This window comes from Loxodonta africana, chromosome 21 (assembly GCF_030014295.1).
Source record: "Loxodonta africana isolate mLoxAfr1 chromosome 21, mLoxAfr1.hap2, whole genome shotgun sequence".
NCBI classification, from domain to species: domain Eukaryota; kingdom Metazoa; phylum Chordata; class Mammalia; order Proboscidea; family Elephantidae; genus Loxodonta; species Loxodonta africana.
In genome coordinates this window covers 51,440,076-51,460,402 of record NC_087362.1, presented here as the reverse complement: position 1 = coordinate 51,460,402, position 20,327 = coordinate 51,440,076, and positions in this window count along the sequence as shown.

Genomic DNA, 20,327 nt, shown 5'->3' with positions numbered 1-20,327 from the left:
GAGGATAGAGTATGCAGGATGCCTCCACTGTTGTGAATGGGGCAGAGACCCAGAAGGGAAACCTTGGGCCAATTATCAATCGCATACCTGAAGCCAGATCCTTGACTTTTCCCACCTTTCCTAACTCATTGAGTCTGAGAGATCTGATGTCATTTTTTGATTAATATTGACAATATTGTGAATTTCATTCACTTAATCTCCATTAAAGTCATTGAAGATGATGCATTGACTTTTTGAACTAAACTAGAAAAAAAAAAAAAACCTGAAAAGAAATTCTTAAACCTCCCCTATCATTCATAACTCACCAGATCAGAACAACCAAATACCGCTTTCAAAGGTAAATAATGAGTACATAAACATTGAGGGAAATGGGATTTTTACTCCTCTTTTCTATAAAGGGCCTGACAGATTAATGAAATTTTAGCAAAAGAAAAACCCTGTCACATTCTCTCAGCCAATTATTAAAATATGGTTCTTCCTCTATAAATTGAAGGATAATGATAAACATAACCCAAACGAATATCTGTATAGCGCTTTGCATTTTGCATGGCATTTTCACAGGCATTATGCCATTGCACTTCAAAACCAGTCAGAGGAGTTGGTTGAATAGAGACTCAGAGAAGCTGAGAGCCGGGAGTCAACCCCAGGCAGCCTCACTCAAAATCCTTTGCTCTTTCCACAGAATCGCAGTGCTTCTCGTGTTTGAACAAATGGCATGACATGTGTCAGAAGAAACATAACATGAAGCCAGATGATACAGCATCCAGGCAGAAACTTCTGGCCAGGCCAAGGCAGAACACTGACTTCCCATAAAGCCAAAGCAAGAATGCGCCCCATCAGACCCGATGACCTTATTCCAGGTCCAGAAATGCTGAAATGGAAGCTGCCCTCAGAGAATAGCCCTGAATCATGTGGAAAATGTCTCTGGTGTGAAAAATGCAATTTTAGTTTCCTAAATTGTAAGGCATCATGGACTATTTCACACTTGGTTCCATCCCAGCATCAAGGATTATTGTGCAAACCCTGAGCCAAGCGAACCTCACCACATCCCTTGGCCAAGCCCATTTCAGCCCAGTAAAACTGGGGAAGGAGGCAGGCCAGAGCTTCACAGATATGAAACAAAATCCCTTCCTGCTGTAATCGTAATGTCTACATCTGCTGGCTGGGTTAACTGGACTCTCAGTCACCTAGGGTTGCCCATAACCTTTGCCATTAGCATGAACATGGTGCCTACCATGCAGATTAAAAACACAAAAACAACTACTGGCCACTGCTATGCAACCAGCGTATCTGTTCATCTGGCGAAATGGCATTTCCCTGTCAGTTAGAAAGACCCAGAACCTGAGGGAAGAGGAATCAACAGGTTTGGATGCAGCATAAGAAAACCTTATGTAACAGTTCTACTCTATAACACGGGGTCATCATGAGTCGGAATTGACTTGATGGCAACAGGTTTGGTTTTGGTTTTTTTTTTTATATGCCAGGCTGTATTCTAATTGTGGTGCTGGTGAAGAATATTGAATATATTGTGGACTGCCAGAAGAATTAACTAATCAGTCTTAGAAGAAATACAACCAGAATGCTCCTCAGAAGCGAGGATGGTGAGACTTAATCTTGCGTACTTTGTATACATCATCGGTAGAGACCAATCGCTAGAAAACAACATCATGGTTGGTAAAGTAGAAGGCCATCCAAAATGAGGGAATGCCACAATGAGATGGATTGACACAAAAGTCATAATAGGCTCAAACATACCAACCGTCGTGAAGATGGTGTAGGACCGTGTAACATTTTGTTCTGTTATACATAAGGTTGCCAAGAGTTGGAGCGAACTTGATGACAACTAATGACAACATATGCCAGGCACTGCACTGGGTTCTTAATAATAACTTCTCACTAACCCAATGCCAAGTTGATACAAAACTCTATTGCAAAGAAAGAAATTCAGGATCTTAGAGTTTAGTAAATTCTTCCATGGTAATGGATCTCCCTTACCATTTAAGGGTTAAAAACTAAGCTCATACGTGATATCTAAAGTATCTTATTGTGTGACCGCTGCCTACCTGTCTACCTCACACAACCAGGAGTCAATCCAGCCTACTTTCTCCAAAACCAGTGATCCAATATTTGTTGAATGATTAAATAAATAGCTGCCAAATTAACACGTGAATAAAGATATTACTCCCACACCATGCTACCTCTTAATGGTGGGATAAACAGAAAGGAAAAAGGATTTAAATTAGAAGGAAAAAAATTGGGATAATTGGACAAACTTGGCTAACAACCACAGTATTTATATTATCACTTGCCTGGATCCGGACTGCACTAAGAGGATTTTTTCAAAGAAAGCCACCACACAATTTGAAATGTGTCTGGGGCAATGACACCTCTTGGAAAATACAATCCCAGACAGACTTTACTTCTGGACCCAATGGAGAGGTGTGGTGAAGAGCACCGAAACCACCCACCGTCCCAGTCAGGGCACAGCCCCACTGGACAGAGCTTTTGCCATGGGAGATGTTCTTTGCCTTCAACAGGCAGCAACAGCATGGGAGGCTGGTCCCTTCTTTGCTTCTCACCAATGATGGCTGTGACATGGATCTGACTGCCAAGGTCAGGCTCAGTTACCAGACATATAGCCACTGCATCAGGAAGCTAAGAGCCCACCATGTGGGTGAGGAATATGCCAAGCAGGAGGCTCATCAGCTCTTGAGGCCAAGATGAAGTGGCCAATGTGAACTGAGCATTAGAGTATGGGTAGACAGATGCTGCAGACATAATTTTGGTACAGGTCAACTATACCCATTTTATCATTCTCCTCTCGAACCCAACTACTGCTATCATTCTGAGGAACATTAACATACACAGAGTTGACCCAATGCACTGCCCTACAGGTGTTAGGAGTAGTGGATGAGAGTAGAAGAGACCACCAAGCTTCACATCTCACCTCTGACAATAACTAATTGTAATACCTTGAGCAAGTTCTTTCTTCCCTCCGTGCCTCCATTGCCTCATTCATACAATGAGGACTGTTATGAGATTTAATAAGAAAATCCGGTTATGCTTGACATAATGTTGGTGACCATTTTCACCTCTGCATCAGCAGCCACTCCCTGGATATTACTGTCACCCAGAAAGTTTCTGACTCTGAAACCTTAAAATCTAACATCTGATCACAGCTGATTTCTTTTCAGGTCTTTTAATCATCTGATGTCTTTTCTCTGAACTTATCATAATGTCCAGTCCCTTAATGTTCTCTAAGCATATCAGCTCCCTGTTTAAACCTTCCTTCATTCCACCTCTATAATCCATCACTTTAATTATCCTCTAGCTCCTCTGCCACACTTCTGAGCAGATCCCCAACTATGGGTCAACCCAAGCATCTTCCCTTGTTGCCACACCTCTGGGCCCCTCCACATGCTGGAGCTGATGACCAAGCCATGCTCCATCCTGGGCTTCATCAACCATGTCATATACATACCATGGTCCCAGGTAGCTTCCCTCCATTGCTCTACATAGACCTTCTCCACTGTTTTGGAGCCGTCAGCTCCACCTCTACTCCCCAGTCTCACAGCAGAAGCTTGCTTCTTCCTCAAAGTGATAATAAGAGATTGGGTGTACATTGTACTCTTTTAAGATCTATCTATACAGGATTAAAGTGACAACAGGAATCTGATTAGGTAGAAAACTTAGGGGGCAGTTAGTTTATGTTAATGAGGGAGCAACAACTTGGAAAAGGAGGGTAAGAATGGATGCGCAACTCGAAGAATATAATTAACATCACTGAACTCTGTATGTAGAAATTGCTGAATTGGTGTATGTTCTACCGTGTGTGTTCTCAACAACAACAACGATAACAAAATTAATTACAGGCAGTCCGGAATTAAAAATGAGTTCCCTTCCTGTCTGTCTTTAAGTCGAATTTGTACATAGGTCAGAGCAGTTAAGTATGGTTCCTATCTAACATCCCCCACCCCAGTCCCCAGTGCCGTCGAGTCGATTCCGACACATAGCGACCCTATAGGACAGAGTAGATCAGTTACTCAAATGTTTGTCTTAGTAAATAGCATACATTTCTATGCATAAAAAACAAAAGAAGCACACCCAGTTACACTAAAATATCTTTAAAGTAATAATACAGTAATAAAAATGTTTTGATGTACTTTGCAAAATGGTACCATTTTGTTATTATGAACTATTGTATGAACCTCGAATTTTTAATATCATAGCTTTACCAGGGTTGGTTCATAACTACAGGTTGTACACAAGCCTGACATTCAAAATCTAGGGACTTCCTTATTAAAAATAATAATAATAACCATAACCCCAAATATAAACCTAAGGATTATCCTAACCCTAAAACTAACCCCAACATTTAATATAAAAAGGACCCTAACCATAACATAACACTAATCTTAAACCCAAACCTAAGCCTGATCTTATTCCTAAGTACTAACACTTAACCCTAACAGTAACCACGATTCTAATTCTAACCCTAAGTCTAACCCTTACCGTAACCCTAAGCATCTCGCCACACCTAACCTTAAAACTACCCTAAACTGAACTGTAATCTTAATCCTGAACCTAAATTTAAAACTAACCATAACCCTAATTTAAAAGCTAACCTTAACCCTAATAATAATCCTAACCCTAAACCATCCCTAACTTAACCCTAACCCTAATCCTAACACTAACCCAAATCTTAACCCTAATCCTAACCCTAACCCTAAACCTATCCTAACCTAGTCCTAACTCTAGCCCTAAAAAGAACTCTAACTGTAACTCCTAAAACTAAAAAAAAAAAAAAGAGAGAGGGAGAGGGAAAGAGACTGGGTGCAATCTCCTTCACCATTTTGCTTCATTACCCATAAATTTAGAAGTCTTCACGTCTATTATTACCACATCCTACTTCTCAGGGGAAGACATGCTGCCTCCACCTTTCTTTCTGCTCATGCATCATTCTGGGAGGCCTGCCCATCAATTATCACATCTTTATTCTGCACTGCCAGTTTTCCCTCCTCCAAGGCCCCTTCCAACCTCAGCATACAAATATGCTCAGACGTCCCACACCTTAAAAATAAAACCCTCTCTTGACCCGTCATCCCCCTACCACACCCTCATAAAGCCAAGTCTCTTGGAACAGCTGTCTACGCTTCCCCTCTCTACTCCTTCATCTGACGCTGGCTCCCAGTGAAATTACTCCGAGGGTCAATAACAATGTGGCGCCATACTTGACTCCCTTCTTTTCCTCAATTCTCATATCCAATAATTCAAAGGTCCATCAATTCTGACTCTACTTGCTTAATACCTTTAAATCCTTCCCGTTTTTCAATCTCACTACTAACGGTGTGTTCTGGCCTTCAAGAAGCCCTGGTGGCACAGTGGTTAAGAGCAATGGCTGCTAACCAGACAGTCAACAGTTTGAATCCACTAGCCACTCCTTGGAAACACTACAGGGCAGTTCTACCCTGTCCTATAAGGTCACTGTGAGTCAGAATTGACTCGACCGCAATGGGTTTGGTTTTGGTTTGGGGCCTTCAAAACTTGTCTGCTGTTATTATGTGCCATCAAGTGAATTCCCACTCACGTCAACCCCAAGTGATAGAACAGAACTTCCCCACAGGGTTTTCTTGGTATAATCTCTACCAAAGCAGATAGCTAGATTTTTCTCCTGCAGAGCCACTGTGTGGGTTCAAACAGCCAACATTTCAGTTAGCAGCTGAGCGCTTCACCATTGTCTAAAGTCATCTAATTCATACCTTCCAATCCAGCTCCCCCACCATCCCATACATCTTCTTGCTCAGCATTCTAAAATATCTCCCATGGCCTCATAGGACAATATCTAGTCTCCTCTGCATGGTGCATAAGGCAGGCAATGCTGGAGTACGATTTACCTCCTGTCACACCTGACTTGTTTTCAAAATGGAGCAAGGAAAGCTGGACTCCCAGTGGAGAGAAGCCCCCTGGGGGACGAATTAGGAGGGTCCTTCAGCAGAGCCATTCACGTCTCTGTCCTACCAGGTCCAGCAGGCACTGGCTGTCTGAGCGACTCCTGCCGTGGGAATGTCAACCACCCCTCCACAGCTCCCCACCCCCACAAATTGTCAAAAAGGCATCATGATAGATAGAGCTACTGCGTGCCACAAGGTAAGTGTTTAATCTTTTATAAGACAGTCAATGGCCTTTATAAACCCTCAGACGAGAATTACACTGTGTCTGAGATGGAGCTGAAAGTCAATGGGAAATTGATTCTGTCTAGCTGGTGCTATTTCAAGGAGGAGGCGTGCGGGGTGCGGCCCTGTAGGACCGAGTAGAATTGCCCCATAGGGTTTCTAAGGCTGTAATCTTTACGGAAGCAGACTGCCACATCTTTCTCCCGCAGAGTGGCTGGTGGGTTCGAATCACTAACCTTTTGGTTAGCGGCCAAGCGCATAACCACTGTGCCACCAGGGCTCCTTCCGTAACTCTTTTATATTATAAGACAGTCCATGGCTTTTATAACCCCTCAGACAAGAATCACACTGTGTCTGAGATGGAGCTGAAAGTCAATGGGAAATTGATTCTGTCTAGATGGTGCTGTTTCTAGGAGGAGGCGTGTGGGTTGCATGCAAAACCAAACGTGCCCATGCCAGTATGCTCCCAGGGCCAGGTGTGGTACAGACACTGAGAACACTGAGATGGCCCGTTTCTGGGAGAGGACCCAGGAAGCTTTGGGCTCTGACCACAGGAAGCCCCTGGAGGGCATTGATCAGCACCAGGGATGGTTATAAAGCATGTCTACCTTCCCCGGAATTGATGCCAGTCCCCACCTGATGTCATTGCCTGCATCCTGGCCAGATAGGTTAGAGGATGATAAATGGCCATTGACCTGGAGCAGCCCTCAGTTGGCACACCTACCACGGTAGGCACACCTGCCATGACTCTCCTTTGCTAATGACCCTGTTAGCCATGGGATCAAACACAGTTAGAGAGTGTGATGACACTGTGGTTATTTCCCTGCCAGTACTGGTCGGCCGGATTGATACAGTCAGTTTGGCAGGTAAGTCAAGCAGCCCCAGTCCTGGGAGGAGGTAGGGGCAGTGGAAAAAGCACTTACCTTGGATGCAGGTAGACCTAGCCTGTGAAACTTGGCTCTGTGACATTCTAACTGAATGGCCTCGAAGTAATTCCTTAACTGCCTGGATGCCAGTTTTGTCACAGGTCACCTGAGACGACAATTCAGCCTCACAAGCCACGTGCTCTCAGCTTGCTCACTGTCCAGCACTGAGCCCAAGATATGAAGAAGCAGGAAGAGCTCCCCCTTGTAAGCAGATGGCCTGGAGTCAACAACGTAAATGCTGGGTCTTACGTCCTGACCACTTGCCAGATATAGGCCAGTGCTTGCCATACATTCTCGGTCCTTCACAACTGTCTTGAGATATTCAAGTTATTATGCCCATTTTATAGGTAAGAAGACTGGAGCCCGAGGATTTTTCAAGAGATCAAGTCATGCAACAAGAGCAACACTAAGGATGTGTTTATTGAGGGTCTAGAAGTTCAAGTCAACCCAGAGGTGCCTCAGAAGACCTGACAATCTGCTTCTGAAAAATCAGCCACTGCAAACCGTATGGAGCACAGTTCTACAGACATGGGTTGCTGTGAGTTGGAATGAACTTGATGGCGACTGGACTGGACTGGACTCTGTGCCAGGCACCCTCCAAGGAACAAGGCCACAACGTGAGCAAGAGAGATGCTGCTCCAAGGTCGGGTTTGTGGCAAAACTCAGGTCTCCAGACGTCAACTACTGAGTCCTTCTTGCTCCTCTGCCATTCTTCCCAAGCTCCAGGTGCCCTTTGCATTTCTCCAGACCCTCAATCTCATTTTGCAGATGAAGACGAGGTAGGTTCTGGGACTTTCCCAAGGCCACACCACGAGTGGGGAAAGGAGCTGCAGTTTGGGTAGAATTTCAGATGAGAGCTGCTTCCTCTCTGGGCTGCTTGTTTTCTGGAATATACACTTTATCCCCCCACCTCAGGTCCATTGGAAGCCTACAGCCCACAGTGTGGTTGGCAGAGGGTGGAGGGTCTCTGTGAATTCTCCAGAAGATACTCGCATAGCCCACAAGGGAAGTCATCTAGTCAAGTTCAGATAAAGGGTGGAATGAATCAGTATCCTGGCAGCCCTGGCCCCCTCTTTCTGATTAAGTAACATCATTGGATGAGATGGTCAGGTGTCCCTGAACTGAGAGGAGCTTTCTTTGAAAACCCTTCAGGGTTCCAGAGACCCAGTCCTTTTCCATATCAGCAGTCTACCCAAGACAGGCTCCATAAAGAAGAGCAAATCTCATGGGCTGCTATGGAGGGTGGAATGAGTAACAGTGTGGTGGAGGATTATTAAGGATGAGGTCAGGCAGGAAGGGACAGCCAAGGAGAGCCTCCCTGTTGTCAAACAGAGACACAAAGACATGCTGATAGCTGGAAACTTAGTTTTCAAACCCTGCAAAATAAGAAAAACCTGGTATAGGTAGAAAGAACATATTGCCTGATGGAGTGAGACAGCATAGGCTTGGATTCAGGTCAAGAACCACTCAACCCTTTACATGAACACACAGTTTGAGAATCTTGGAGCATAGCCTCAGCATTTCCTACCTGAAAGATGGGCATAAAAGGAAGACCCATGGGAGGCACAGCCTATGACATCGGCTTATAGTGTGTACAGGCCAGGGATGCCATTAATATCCTACAATACACAGGGTGGGTCCCCACAGCAAAAAATTATCCAACTCTAAATATCAGTAGTGCCAAAGTTGAAAAACCCTGTGTGTATGTATGTGTGCAGATAGACGGACGGACGGACGGACGGACGGATGGATGGATAGATGGATGGATAAATGTTGCTGTTGTTGTCGCTGGGTGCCACTGAGTCGATTTTCAACTCATAGTCACCTCATCTGACAGAGTGTAATTGCCTCATGAGGTTTTCTAAGCTATAACCTTTATTGGAGTTTATCACCAGGTCTTTGTCCCAGGGACCCAGTGGGTGGGTTCAAACTACCAACCTTCTAGTTAGCAGCCAGCACTTAACTGTTGTGCCACTAGGGCTTGATAGGTAGATAGATAGATAGGCAGACAGACAGACAGACAGACAGAGAGATGTATACATATAATCATACATACATTTCCTAGTTCAGTCTTCAGAGTAGGCCTAGAAAAAAATGACACCCCAGTAGCTATGAACACACCCATTGCCCAGATCTCGGTTTCTAAATACCACCTTCTGCTAAAAGGAACCAGGTTTTCTTGGAGAAATAGCTGGCTGATCACAGGGCTGGTGTAGGAGAAGTACAAGATGAGTTTGGGCCATCTTGCCATGCCAGAAAGTACAGAAGTGCTCAAAGAATAATGAGGACGTGTTGATTTCTACCACCCACCTGTCAGTTTGTTGTTCCGTGGCAGCTTACGTGTTGATCTGATGCTGGAAGCTATGCCACTGGTATTTCAAATACTTGCAGGGTCACCCATGGTGACAGGTTTCAGCAGAACTTCCAGACTAAGACAGACTAGGAAGAAAGGGCTGGTGGTTTACTTCTGAATATTAGCCAATGAAAAACCTATGGATCACGACAGAACATTGTCTGGCCAGCTTGCTTTGGACACATCATCAGGAGGGATCAATCTCTAGAGGAGGACATTGTGTTTGGTGAAGTAGAAGGCTAAAAAGAGCTGGGAAGATCCTTGGTGAGATGGATTGGCACGGTAGTTGCAATGATGGGCTGGAACATGCCAGAGATTTTGAGGTTGATGCAGGAACAAGAAACATTTTGTTCTGTTGTATATACGGTCTCCATGAGTTGGAGTCAACTCAATGGCAGCTGTCTGCCCGCCTGCCTATCTATCTGTCTGTCCATCCATCCATCCGTCCGTCCGTCCGTCCGTCCACCCACCCACCCACCCACCCAACCATCCATCTATCCATACATTTATCTATCTACTACTGGCTTAGAATTTTAGACACATTTATGAAAGTATATATTTTAAAACATTTTGCTTGCATTTAAAATAAATTTCGATATGGCCAAGCCCAGAGGGGTCCCATGCACATGTTTACTAAACAAAAGATGACTAGTGCTGTGATAATTAATCAGTTGGCATTGACTGAAGCTCCTAACGGAATGAAGCATGAAAGGTTTGAGAAAGCAATTGAGAGCCATCATACATGCCATGAATCATCTCTCGAATGCACATTTATTAAATCAGAATTCATAACTTTGATATTTCATCTAACTGGTTTGCCACCCTTTCACGACTCTATTGGTGGATAAAAAAGGCAGATGTTTCCAGAACTAAATTGAAGGAGGTTGGGGAGAGGTGGGAGAAACCAGCCAGACATCAATTAAATAGAGCAGGCAGCAAAATGCCATTACCCCATGTTTGGGTTTGTGCTGTCATCTTGAGATGCAATTCAAAGAAATCTTTGCAAAGGAACAGCCATCAATGCAGGATGAAATGCCGAGGGTTTCTGGGGTCTGCCTGAGAGCAGGCAGATGTCATGATACTTTAAGAGGTAGTGATCTGCTGGGGGGAGGGGTGCAGGGTTGATTGTCATTAGGGGAAACTTCCGCCAAATAAGAGTCGGACTCATGAAAAGCTCTCACTTTACTTCCTCGGGGTGCCAGGGAGCTGGAGGGGAATTAGAATCCTCCCCCACTTTCAGGCTCTTAAAAGGCATCTGCTCCTTTGAGTTGGAGCAAATATATATATCACATCAATGTCACTTCCCACCCCTATTGTCACCAGCACCTCTTTGGGTGATCAAATGAAAGTGGATTGAAGAGTGTGTGAAGATGTTTAGCTCTTTTGACTGCTGGTGGCGGTAAATTGGAGGATCAAGGTGACACTGTCCCCCACGGCTCACAATTGCAACACTTCTTAGAATCTCGTATTCATAAAAGCAGACCTGGAATCCTTATAGGAGTCCTTTGAGCCGAAACTAAAGGGGACTTTCCCTTTTAACTGCTTTGACACTATGTGGCCATTGTCCTCCAAAGCCTTTCAAGCCCACCCTTTTGCCAGCCAGAATTATGGTCTAGTGGAGGATTTACACCTCACTCAGAACATTCTGGCACTTTCTTTGTACAGAACAACACACATCTAAATAATAACTTCTCTCCATTGTTGGAAACCCTGATGGCATAGTGGTCAAGAGCTACAGCCGCTAACCAAAAAGTCGGCAGTTCAAATCCATCAGGCACTCCTTGGAAACTCTATGGGGCAATTCTGCTCTGCCCTACATATGGAATCAACTCTACGGCAATGGGTTTCGGTTTGGTTTTTTTCTTCCCTCCATTGTAATCAAATTGGATTGCTGGAACTCTACCGAAAGGATAGTAGCGAGAGTGAACTTGAACATTAACACATTTAGAGAAAAATTAACTGTCTTAGTTATCATATATGGTAGCAGTGCCTCCTCCCTTTTATCTCCATGAAGCAGAGAATACTCAATTCCAAAAACAAAAAATAAAAGATGTACCTGGTTTGAACAGGACAAACATTGCCAATGAAGGCAAGAAACACCCTGCTAAATTGTCTTCCAACTCTTTCTTTGTAAGCAAAACTGGAAAACTAGGTGATCTGCAGAGACAAACAGAGTTGATAACTGATGTCAACTCCTTGGGCTCAGTTGGAATTGGGGCTGGGAAGGAGCCACAAATCACAACGGTGTTTCTTTACAGTGGTTCTCAAACTGAACCACGCATCAGAGTCACCTGGGGGAGTTGTTAAACCTGATTCCTGGGCTTTGCCCCCAGAGTTTCTGATCCAGTAGGTCTGAGGTGGGGCCCGAGAATTTGCACTTCTAACAACCCATGGTATTTTCAATCACCTCATATGCCTGGAAAGCTGGACAATGCATAAGGAAGACCAAAGAAGAATTGATGCCTTTGAATTATGATGTTGTCGAAGAACATGGAATATACCATTTTGAAAACCACTGCTCTAGGCAAAGACTCAAAATGGGGGTGGAGGGGTGTTACCCATTTATCTAAGAGAGCAAAGGGTTAGGGACACTGGCCATATCACTGGAGAACAGGCCAACAGTAGGTGAACAGGGCACAGGCAGGTCCCTTGACCCATGATGTAGTTTGACCTCATAACAGTATATGTGAAATATTACAGGCAAATAATGCAGATAACCAACATGGGATTGCCGGAAAATGCATGGAACAAAAAATTCCTGGCTTTTTCTTGGCTCAAGTAGACACATGAGACTATGTGGGCAGCTCCTGTCTGGAGGGGAATGAGAAGGCAGAGGGGCACAGAGGCTGGCTGAATGGACATGGAAAATACAGGGTAGAGAGAAGTGGTGTGCTGTCTCATTAGGGGGAGAACAACTAGGAGTACAGAGCAAGGTGTATATAAATTTTTGTATGAGAGACTGACTTGATTTGTAAACTTTCATTTAAAGCACAAAAGAAAAAAAATTTTTTTCCTGGCTTTTTAGCCTGAGGCCTTGGGAGAGAGACTTACGTTCTCTGAACTTCAGATTCCTCATCTCTAAGATGATGTATATAAATATATATACATGTGTTCCAAGACGACACTTTACTTCCCCCCACCTGGTGTTTGCCCAGTCCTCACTCCCAAGAACGTGGAACTTCGTGTTATTGTTAGGTGCCGTTGAGGGTATTCCAACTCGTAGCAACACAGTGGCCTCACTAGGCGGCTCAGGGAGTGTGAACCGCACCCGGTGACACTGTCAGAGGGAGTGACACCAAAATGACTCTATAAAATGCTGTGCAGTGTTTCAGTTGAAATTTATTACTTTTGATTAAAATATGCCTGTAGTTAGTTATAACAACAAAAACATTTTTCGTAAGCCCAGCTTACATGTATCAATATAACTACAAGGCTAAAGCTCTATGCTAATTTACTGTTTGAACCTCCAAACGTGCTCCGGTCAGAGCTGTCATCGTTATCCAATTACAGTGATGCTTGGAATCACGTGGCTTGGTCTGCACCAGCTACAAGCACACACAGTTGCTTTTGTTGAGGCTGGTGTTTTTATAGTCGCTGATTTCATCAAATTTTCTGGTATTGCAGTGAGTAGTATTTGTGAACCTATATTAATAACTTTTTTGAGAATAAAGTAGTATTAAAGGACAAGAAGGAGTGATATACAGGAATTACGATTTACTGGTAACATTAGTACAAAAAACATTACTAAGGATTCTGTATGGTCTGGTATGGCAGGAGATCCATGGTGGTCGTGGGGGTGTGACATCATGATTACCACACTGGGAGACACCAAGTCTAGGGACACCACAGTTGCAACCCTATAGGACAGAGTAGAACTGCCTGTAGGGTTTTTCCGGCTGTAATCTTTATGGGAGCAAATGGCCAGGTCTTCCCCTTGCGTCACTGGTGCATGGTTTCTAACCACCAACCTTTGGGTTAGCAGCTGAGCACTTCACCATTGCGGCACCAGGCTCCTTGAACTTAATATGTCCAACAGGAAACAAAACTCAGAGAGACATTTCTCTGGAGTATTGCCTTTTTTAAAAAATAGGAAAGTAAAAGAACTCTACCTAAAGAAATTAACTTAAAAGCATATGGAAGCTGCAAAAAGCTCTCTGCCTTCATTTCAGAAAAGAAAGGGCACGGTCTGTCTTTGAAAACCAGCACACACAGCAGGTACGCACATATCAATGAAATGTGAATATAGTCCTAGTCTACCATTGACTGATGGCACACCTTGGGAAAGTCACACGTACCAAGCACGCTCTGTGCACCAGGGATGGGGACAGCTGCTCTCGCAAATCCAAGTCTTGTTTAATTATTTAATAATTAGCAAATGGTCATTATGTGCCAAGCATTGTGCCAGAAACTGAGGAAGGGATGGGAGGGGGTGTACCTGTTCCAGGCCTTAACGGGTTTACAGACTAGAGTATTAGAGACAACTGCTCTCAATTAAGGTCCCTGGGTGGCACAAGTGGTTTGCAATCAGCTACTAACCAAAAGGTTGGTGGTTCTAACCTATCCAGAGGTGCCTTGGAAGAAAGGCCTGACAATTTGCTTCCATAAAGATTACAGCCAAGAAAACTCTGTGGAGCAATTCTACTCTGTAACACATGGGGTCGCCATGAGTCAGAATTGACTTGATGGCAGTGGGTTTTGGCTCTCAATTAATCCCTTTGACATTGTTAGGTGAGGGTTGTTACATTCCCCACTTAACAAATAAGAAAACTAAAACCCAGATTAAAACAAAAAAATCATTGATGATTAAGTGGCAGATCTGGGATTTCAATACAAGGCTTTGTGTCTCCAAGTACATTGTTGGCCATTTACATGGGGGTAAGGTTGGAGGCAAATTCTTCCCTCCCTTGTTTTTATCGTTAAGTTGCCATTGACTCGGTTCTCACTCACAGCAACCCCACCTGTGCAGAGTGGAACTGCTCCACAGGGTTTTCAAGGCTGTGACCCTTTGGAAGCAGATCACCAGGCCTGTCTTCCAAGAGCCTCTGGGGTGAGTTCAAACCACCAACCTTTCAGCTAGTAGTCGAGAGCTTAACCATCACAACACCCAGGGACTCCTTCTATGCTTCTAGTTGGGTCAAATCCTGGACTTCGAGGTAAATATACGTTGAGCCCATTGGATGTTAAAACCAATTCATGTCATCCAGTTTTTTGATGAGTCAGAAATAGAGACCCTGAGAGGGAAGGAAATTGCCCAAGCTCACACAGCAAAACAGTGACCAGACAAGGACTAGAAGGCCAGGTCTCCAAATGGTTGGGTCTATTTTTACACGCAGAGATGCGCACACACACACATAAACACATTAAATAATGTCCGTTGTCATTGTTATTTTTTGCTTCTAGGAAAAGAAGCCGTAGGGCATGGAGGGGTACCATCTTCTCCCTCCAGCCTGGGTGTTAAGTGTGCTCTCAGCTTTGGAGGGAGGGGTTGGGGGACCTCTAGAAAGCTTCACCAGCTCTCTCCAAAGACATATGGCCCCAGAGACTCATAGAAGCCCAGCAGAGAAAGCCTGGCTCTTCCATTCTCCAGGCACAGACAGAGAAAGGGGTAAAGAAGACTGCTGTAAATCAGCCACCACGGAATCTTTCGTTTTTGGAGTATGCTTGTAATTAGTCTATATTCACAGTGCTGTGTGGGTAGACAAATCTACACTCAAGGAAACTCTGAAAACCAACATGTTTGCTTTAAGCAACTGATCTGCAGAAACCATATGGCAAGTGACAGGCAGCTGAATTCCACCCCCGTCTTAGAGGAGCGAGAAAACCGAAAGCCATACCTAACTGCACGCATGCCTTGGTGCAGCCTTGCCTGCTCTCCCCACAGGTTAGACCTCCTCATCCAGCGCTGGTTTATTCCGTTTCCATTTGCCAAGGTTTCCCCTCAAGAACTGATTTTTTTAACCAATGTAGCTGACTTCTCAGGGACAGTCAGTGACATCGATCAGTGTTTTGGGCTGGGGAGCGATGGGAAGGGTGCCAGATACTATACCCATATTCCATCCTCCCAGCAACCCTACAAAGGATACACTCTACCACCTGAGCCACCTGTGGTATGTGCTGGGTCCACACACCCTGGGGGGGAGCTGTTCCACCAAGACTGAATTCACAGAACCATCTCCTTCCGTTCAGCACGAACAATAACATTGATAACTAAGGTGCTTGGAACTTGCAGAGTCCAAATTGTAGGCACATCAGTTATCTCATTTGATCCAAGTGAAAACTGTATAAGTTTGGCTTTTTATCTACCTAGCGAATCTAGCCTCGTGTTAACAAAACCATTATGTCACATGCCCTAGAAGCCCAAAAAAGCAAGCTAATCTGATCTGGCTGTATTTCCATTTACAAGAAATCCCAAACCGTTCTCTTCTCCTTTCTTGATGGCCTTCACCAAGTGCTTAGGATGGGTCTTTGGAGGCATCACCAATACATAAGTCTGACGTACGAACATGAGAAGGGGTGGGCTACTCCCACCTTGAAGGAGCATTTGCACCTGATCCACCTTCTCAGAGTTTTGACTCCCTGTCTGGAGACCCAGTTCTGTTTCCTCTGCTTAGCCAGACCCAACAGGACCCTGCGCAACTAGGGCATTTTGCAAACAGCAGAAGCATTAATTGAGAATGAATGAATTCATTTTGTGTGATAATCTACTCATATATGTTAGACCAAAACCAAACCAAACCCATTGCTATCTAGTTGATTCTGACTCATAGCCACCCAGTTATGACTATATCTCCTGCAACTAAAACCCCCACTAACTACAGTGGATGTCTGTTGTCTGTTGCCTACCACTATAGCTGATATGTTTCTGTATCGTCAGTGCCCAGCGCAATTCCTGGTACTTACTCATGTTCGATAAGTATTTGTTGGCTGACTCAAACACTCAAAGGAAAGAATTAGAATATATATACATATAACAGAATTCGGCTGCTGACCAAAAGGTCAGCAGTTCCAATTTACCATTCGTTCCTTGGAAACTCTATGGGGTACTTCTACTCTGTTCTAGGAATGATTCCAGGAATAGACAGAATACCAATTGAGATGTTTCAACAAATAGATGCAGTGTTGGAGGTGCTCATTGGTCCATGTCATGAAATTTGGAAGACACCTTGCTAACCAAAAGACTGGAAGAGAATCCATATTTGTATCCATCCCAAAGAAAGGTGATCGAACGGAATGCAGAAATTACTGAACAATATCATTAATATCACACACAAGTGACATTTTGCTAAAGATCGTCCAAAAGCAGTTGCAGCAGTACATCAGCCGGGAACTGCCAGAAGTTCAAGCCAGATTCGGAAGAGGATGTAGAACAAGGGATGTCATTGTTGATGTCAGATGGATGTTGGCTGAAAGCAGAGAATACCAGAAGGATGTTTACCTGTGTTTTACTGACTACGCAAAGGCATTCAGCCTTGTGGATTGTAACAAATTATGAATAACATTGTAAAGAATGGAAATTCCAGAACACTTAATTATGCTTATGAGGAACTTGTACTTAGACCAACAGGCAATCATTCAAGCAGAACAAGGGGATACTGCATGGTTTAAAGTCAAGAAAGGTGTGATTCAGGGTTGTATCCTTTCACCATAATTATTCAATCTGTATGCTGAGCAAATAATCTGAGAAGCTGGAATGTATGAAGAAGAACGGGGCATCAGGATTGGAGGAAGATGCATCAACAACCAGCAACATGAAGTTAACACAACCTCGCTTGCTGAAAGTGAAGATCAAAGACTACAGCCTTAACTGTGGATTGCACCTCAATATAAAGAAAACAAAAATCCTCACAACTGGGTCAATAAGCAACATCATGACAAATGGAAAAAAGATTAAAGTTGCCAAGGATTTCATTTTACTTGGATCCACAATCAACACCCACGGAAGCAGCAGTCAAGAAATAAAAAGACACATTGCGTTGGGCAAACCTGTCACAAAAGAACTCTCTGAAGTGTTGAAAAGCAAGGATGTCAGTTTGAGGGCTAAGGTGTACCTGACTCAAGCCATAGTATTTTCAATTTCCTCATATGCATGAGAAATCTGCACAATGAATAAGGAAGATCAAAAAAGAATTGATGCCTCTGAATTATAGTGTTGGCGAAGAATACTGAATATACCATGGTGTGACTGGTTAAGATTGTGTGTCAGGTTGGCTGGGCCATGATTCTCGGTGCTTATATATGATCACCCCCATGATGGTCTCTTCTGTAAGTAGCCAATCAGTTGAAAGTAAGTTTCCTTGGGCGTGTGGCCCGCATCAAAATATAAGTGGACCTTCTGGGTTTTCCCTGCTCTAGATCCTGCAGTTGCCTCCTGTTCTTCTGATCTCCAATTCTTGGAACTTGTGCTAGTAGCTTATCTGTCGATCTTGGATTCATGGATCTTCACAGCCTGTGAGCATGAGCCCTGCTTTCCAACCTGCCACTTTTGGGTTCACCAGTCCCTGCAGCTATGTGAATCAGAAGCCTTGTAGTCTTGCCTGCTGATCTTGGGATTTGTCGATCTTCACGGCCTATGAACAAGAGCCCTGCTCTCCAAACTGCAGATCTTGGGTTTGCCAGCCCCTGTGGCTACATGAATCAAGAGAAGCCACTATCCTGATCCACGGACTTGGGATGTTCCAGCCTCTACAATCACATGAGCCATTTCCTTGATATAAATCTCTCTATATAAATCTCTAGGAAACCCTGGTGGCCTAGCGGTTTAGTGCTACTGCTGCTAACCAAAGGGTTGGCAGTTCAAATCTGTCAGGTGTTCCTTGGAAACTCTATGGGGCAGTTCTACTCTGCCCTATAGGGCTCCTATGAGTCAGAATCAACTTGACGGCACTGGGTTTGGTTTTTATATATATATATATATAAATCTCTCTCTATATATATGTATTTATACGCTTTACTGGTTTTGCTTCTCTAGAGACCCCAGCCTAAGACACATGGACTGCTAGAAGAACAAACAAATCTGTCTTAGAAGAAGTATAGCCAGAATGCTCCTTAGAACAAGGAAGGCAAGACTTCATCTCACATACTTTGGACGTGTTATCAGTAGGGACGAGTCACTAGAGAAGGACATCGTGCTTGGTAAAGTGGAGGGTCAGCAAAAAAGAGGAAAACCCTCAACAAGATGAGTTGACACAGTGGCTACAACAATGGGCTCAAGCATAACAATGATTGTGAGGATAGTGCAGGACCGGGCAGTGTTTCGTTGTACAGAGTGTTGATATGAGTTGGAACTGACTTGACAGCACCTGACAACAAATATATATATATGGAAACCCTGGTGGCATAGTGGTTAAGAGCTATGGATGGCTGCTAACTATAAAGGTCAGCATTTCAAATCCACCTAGATGCTCCTTGGAAACCCTATGGGGCAGTTCTACTCTGTCCTATAGGGTCGCTATGAGTCAAAATTGACTTGACGGCAACAGGTTAGGGACATATATATATATATACACATATATATATATATTACACACACATATACAGATATGTATATACACATATCTATATACTTGCTGTTTACCCCCCCCCACACACACACTCATCTTCAACCCTGGCATCAGAATTACTATCAGAGCGTGGGTGCTTGAGTAAGATGCTAGTTGTGGTGTTTGCGGACTGACAGCAGAATCAGCTGGGGAACTTGGAAAAGCACCACTGTCCGTGCTTCCCATTTCAGTTGGCCTGGATGAGGCCCAGGCTTTGGTATGTTTTAGAGACTTTTACACAGCTTCTTATATGCAAGCAGGATAAACAAAAAGTCCTATAGCAGGGGTTCTCAAAGTGTGGGCCCCAGTCTCAGCATCATCTTGGTACTTGTTATTTGAGCCCCTCCCAGACACACTGAACAAGCAGCTCCAGGGTGTTTGAACAAGCTCTCCCTGTGAGCCTGGTGATGGTGTGTGAGAACCACTGCTCTACAGCACCCAAGACCCAATGCTTGTCCCCGCGGGATTGGCCTCAGCGTGGGGAGGTGGGGGGAGTTCCCTTCCTCCCTCCAGAGCCTGAGATACAGAATCTGCAGCTCTGACTGATGGCAGGAGCCCCAGGGTATATGTCACTGTTCTCCTGTTCTAAAAATTGCTACATCTGTACATGCACGAGCTAATAAAAATGTCTGCACCACAGGGTTGAGGGCTTTATTACACACTGCTGTGTGCCCAATTGTTCCGTGTCGTCAGCCCCAGCACACATTCACCAAGGGCAGGCCGAGACCCTGGCTCCTCCACTTCTCCCTCATCTAGTCCTGAACTCCTCAGGGCATCTTCGCTGAAATCTCGTCTTCCACTAGCTCTCTGGGTTCTTTCTTCCTTCTCAAGGTCCCACCCGCTTCACTGTTCTCTTTATTCTCCCTCCTCCCATCCTTAGGCCCTATTTGGAACTTGTCACAGGTCAGCCTCTGTGACAGGGACAAAGCCCTACCTGCTCAGTCTCGGGCCAAAGCCCCATGACAGTTCAAGAGCTTGTGGTAGGGACAGCGGGGAGAGGAAGAGGTGACACCCTCAGAAAAACCAAGCAAGAAAGCAGGGCCAAAAAGAGGAGGCATCAAGAACACCTAACCTGTAAAAGGGGTGACAGGTGGAAAGGAGGAAGTAGGGTCCCAGCACCAGACAGACCTGCTACCCATCCAGGCTCCCTCTAATAAGCTCTATGACCTGATTACATTCTGTTTCTTAGATGCAGCTTACATATCTGTATAATAGGGGGAAAAAGACATCAGTCTGTTGGGAAAGTACTCAGCAATCTATCCAAACATTCCATGTTATGTTGTTGTTTTCCCAGGCTCATGCACTGCACTTTGCGATATATCTAGGAAGGGAGGAA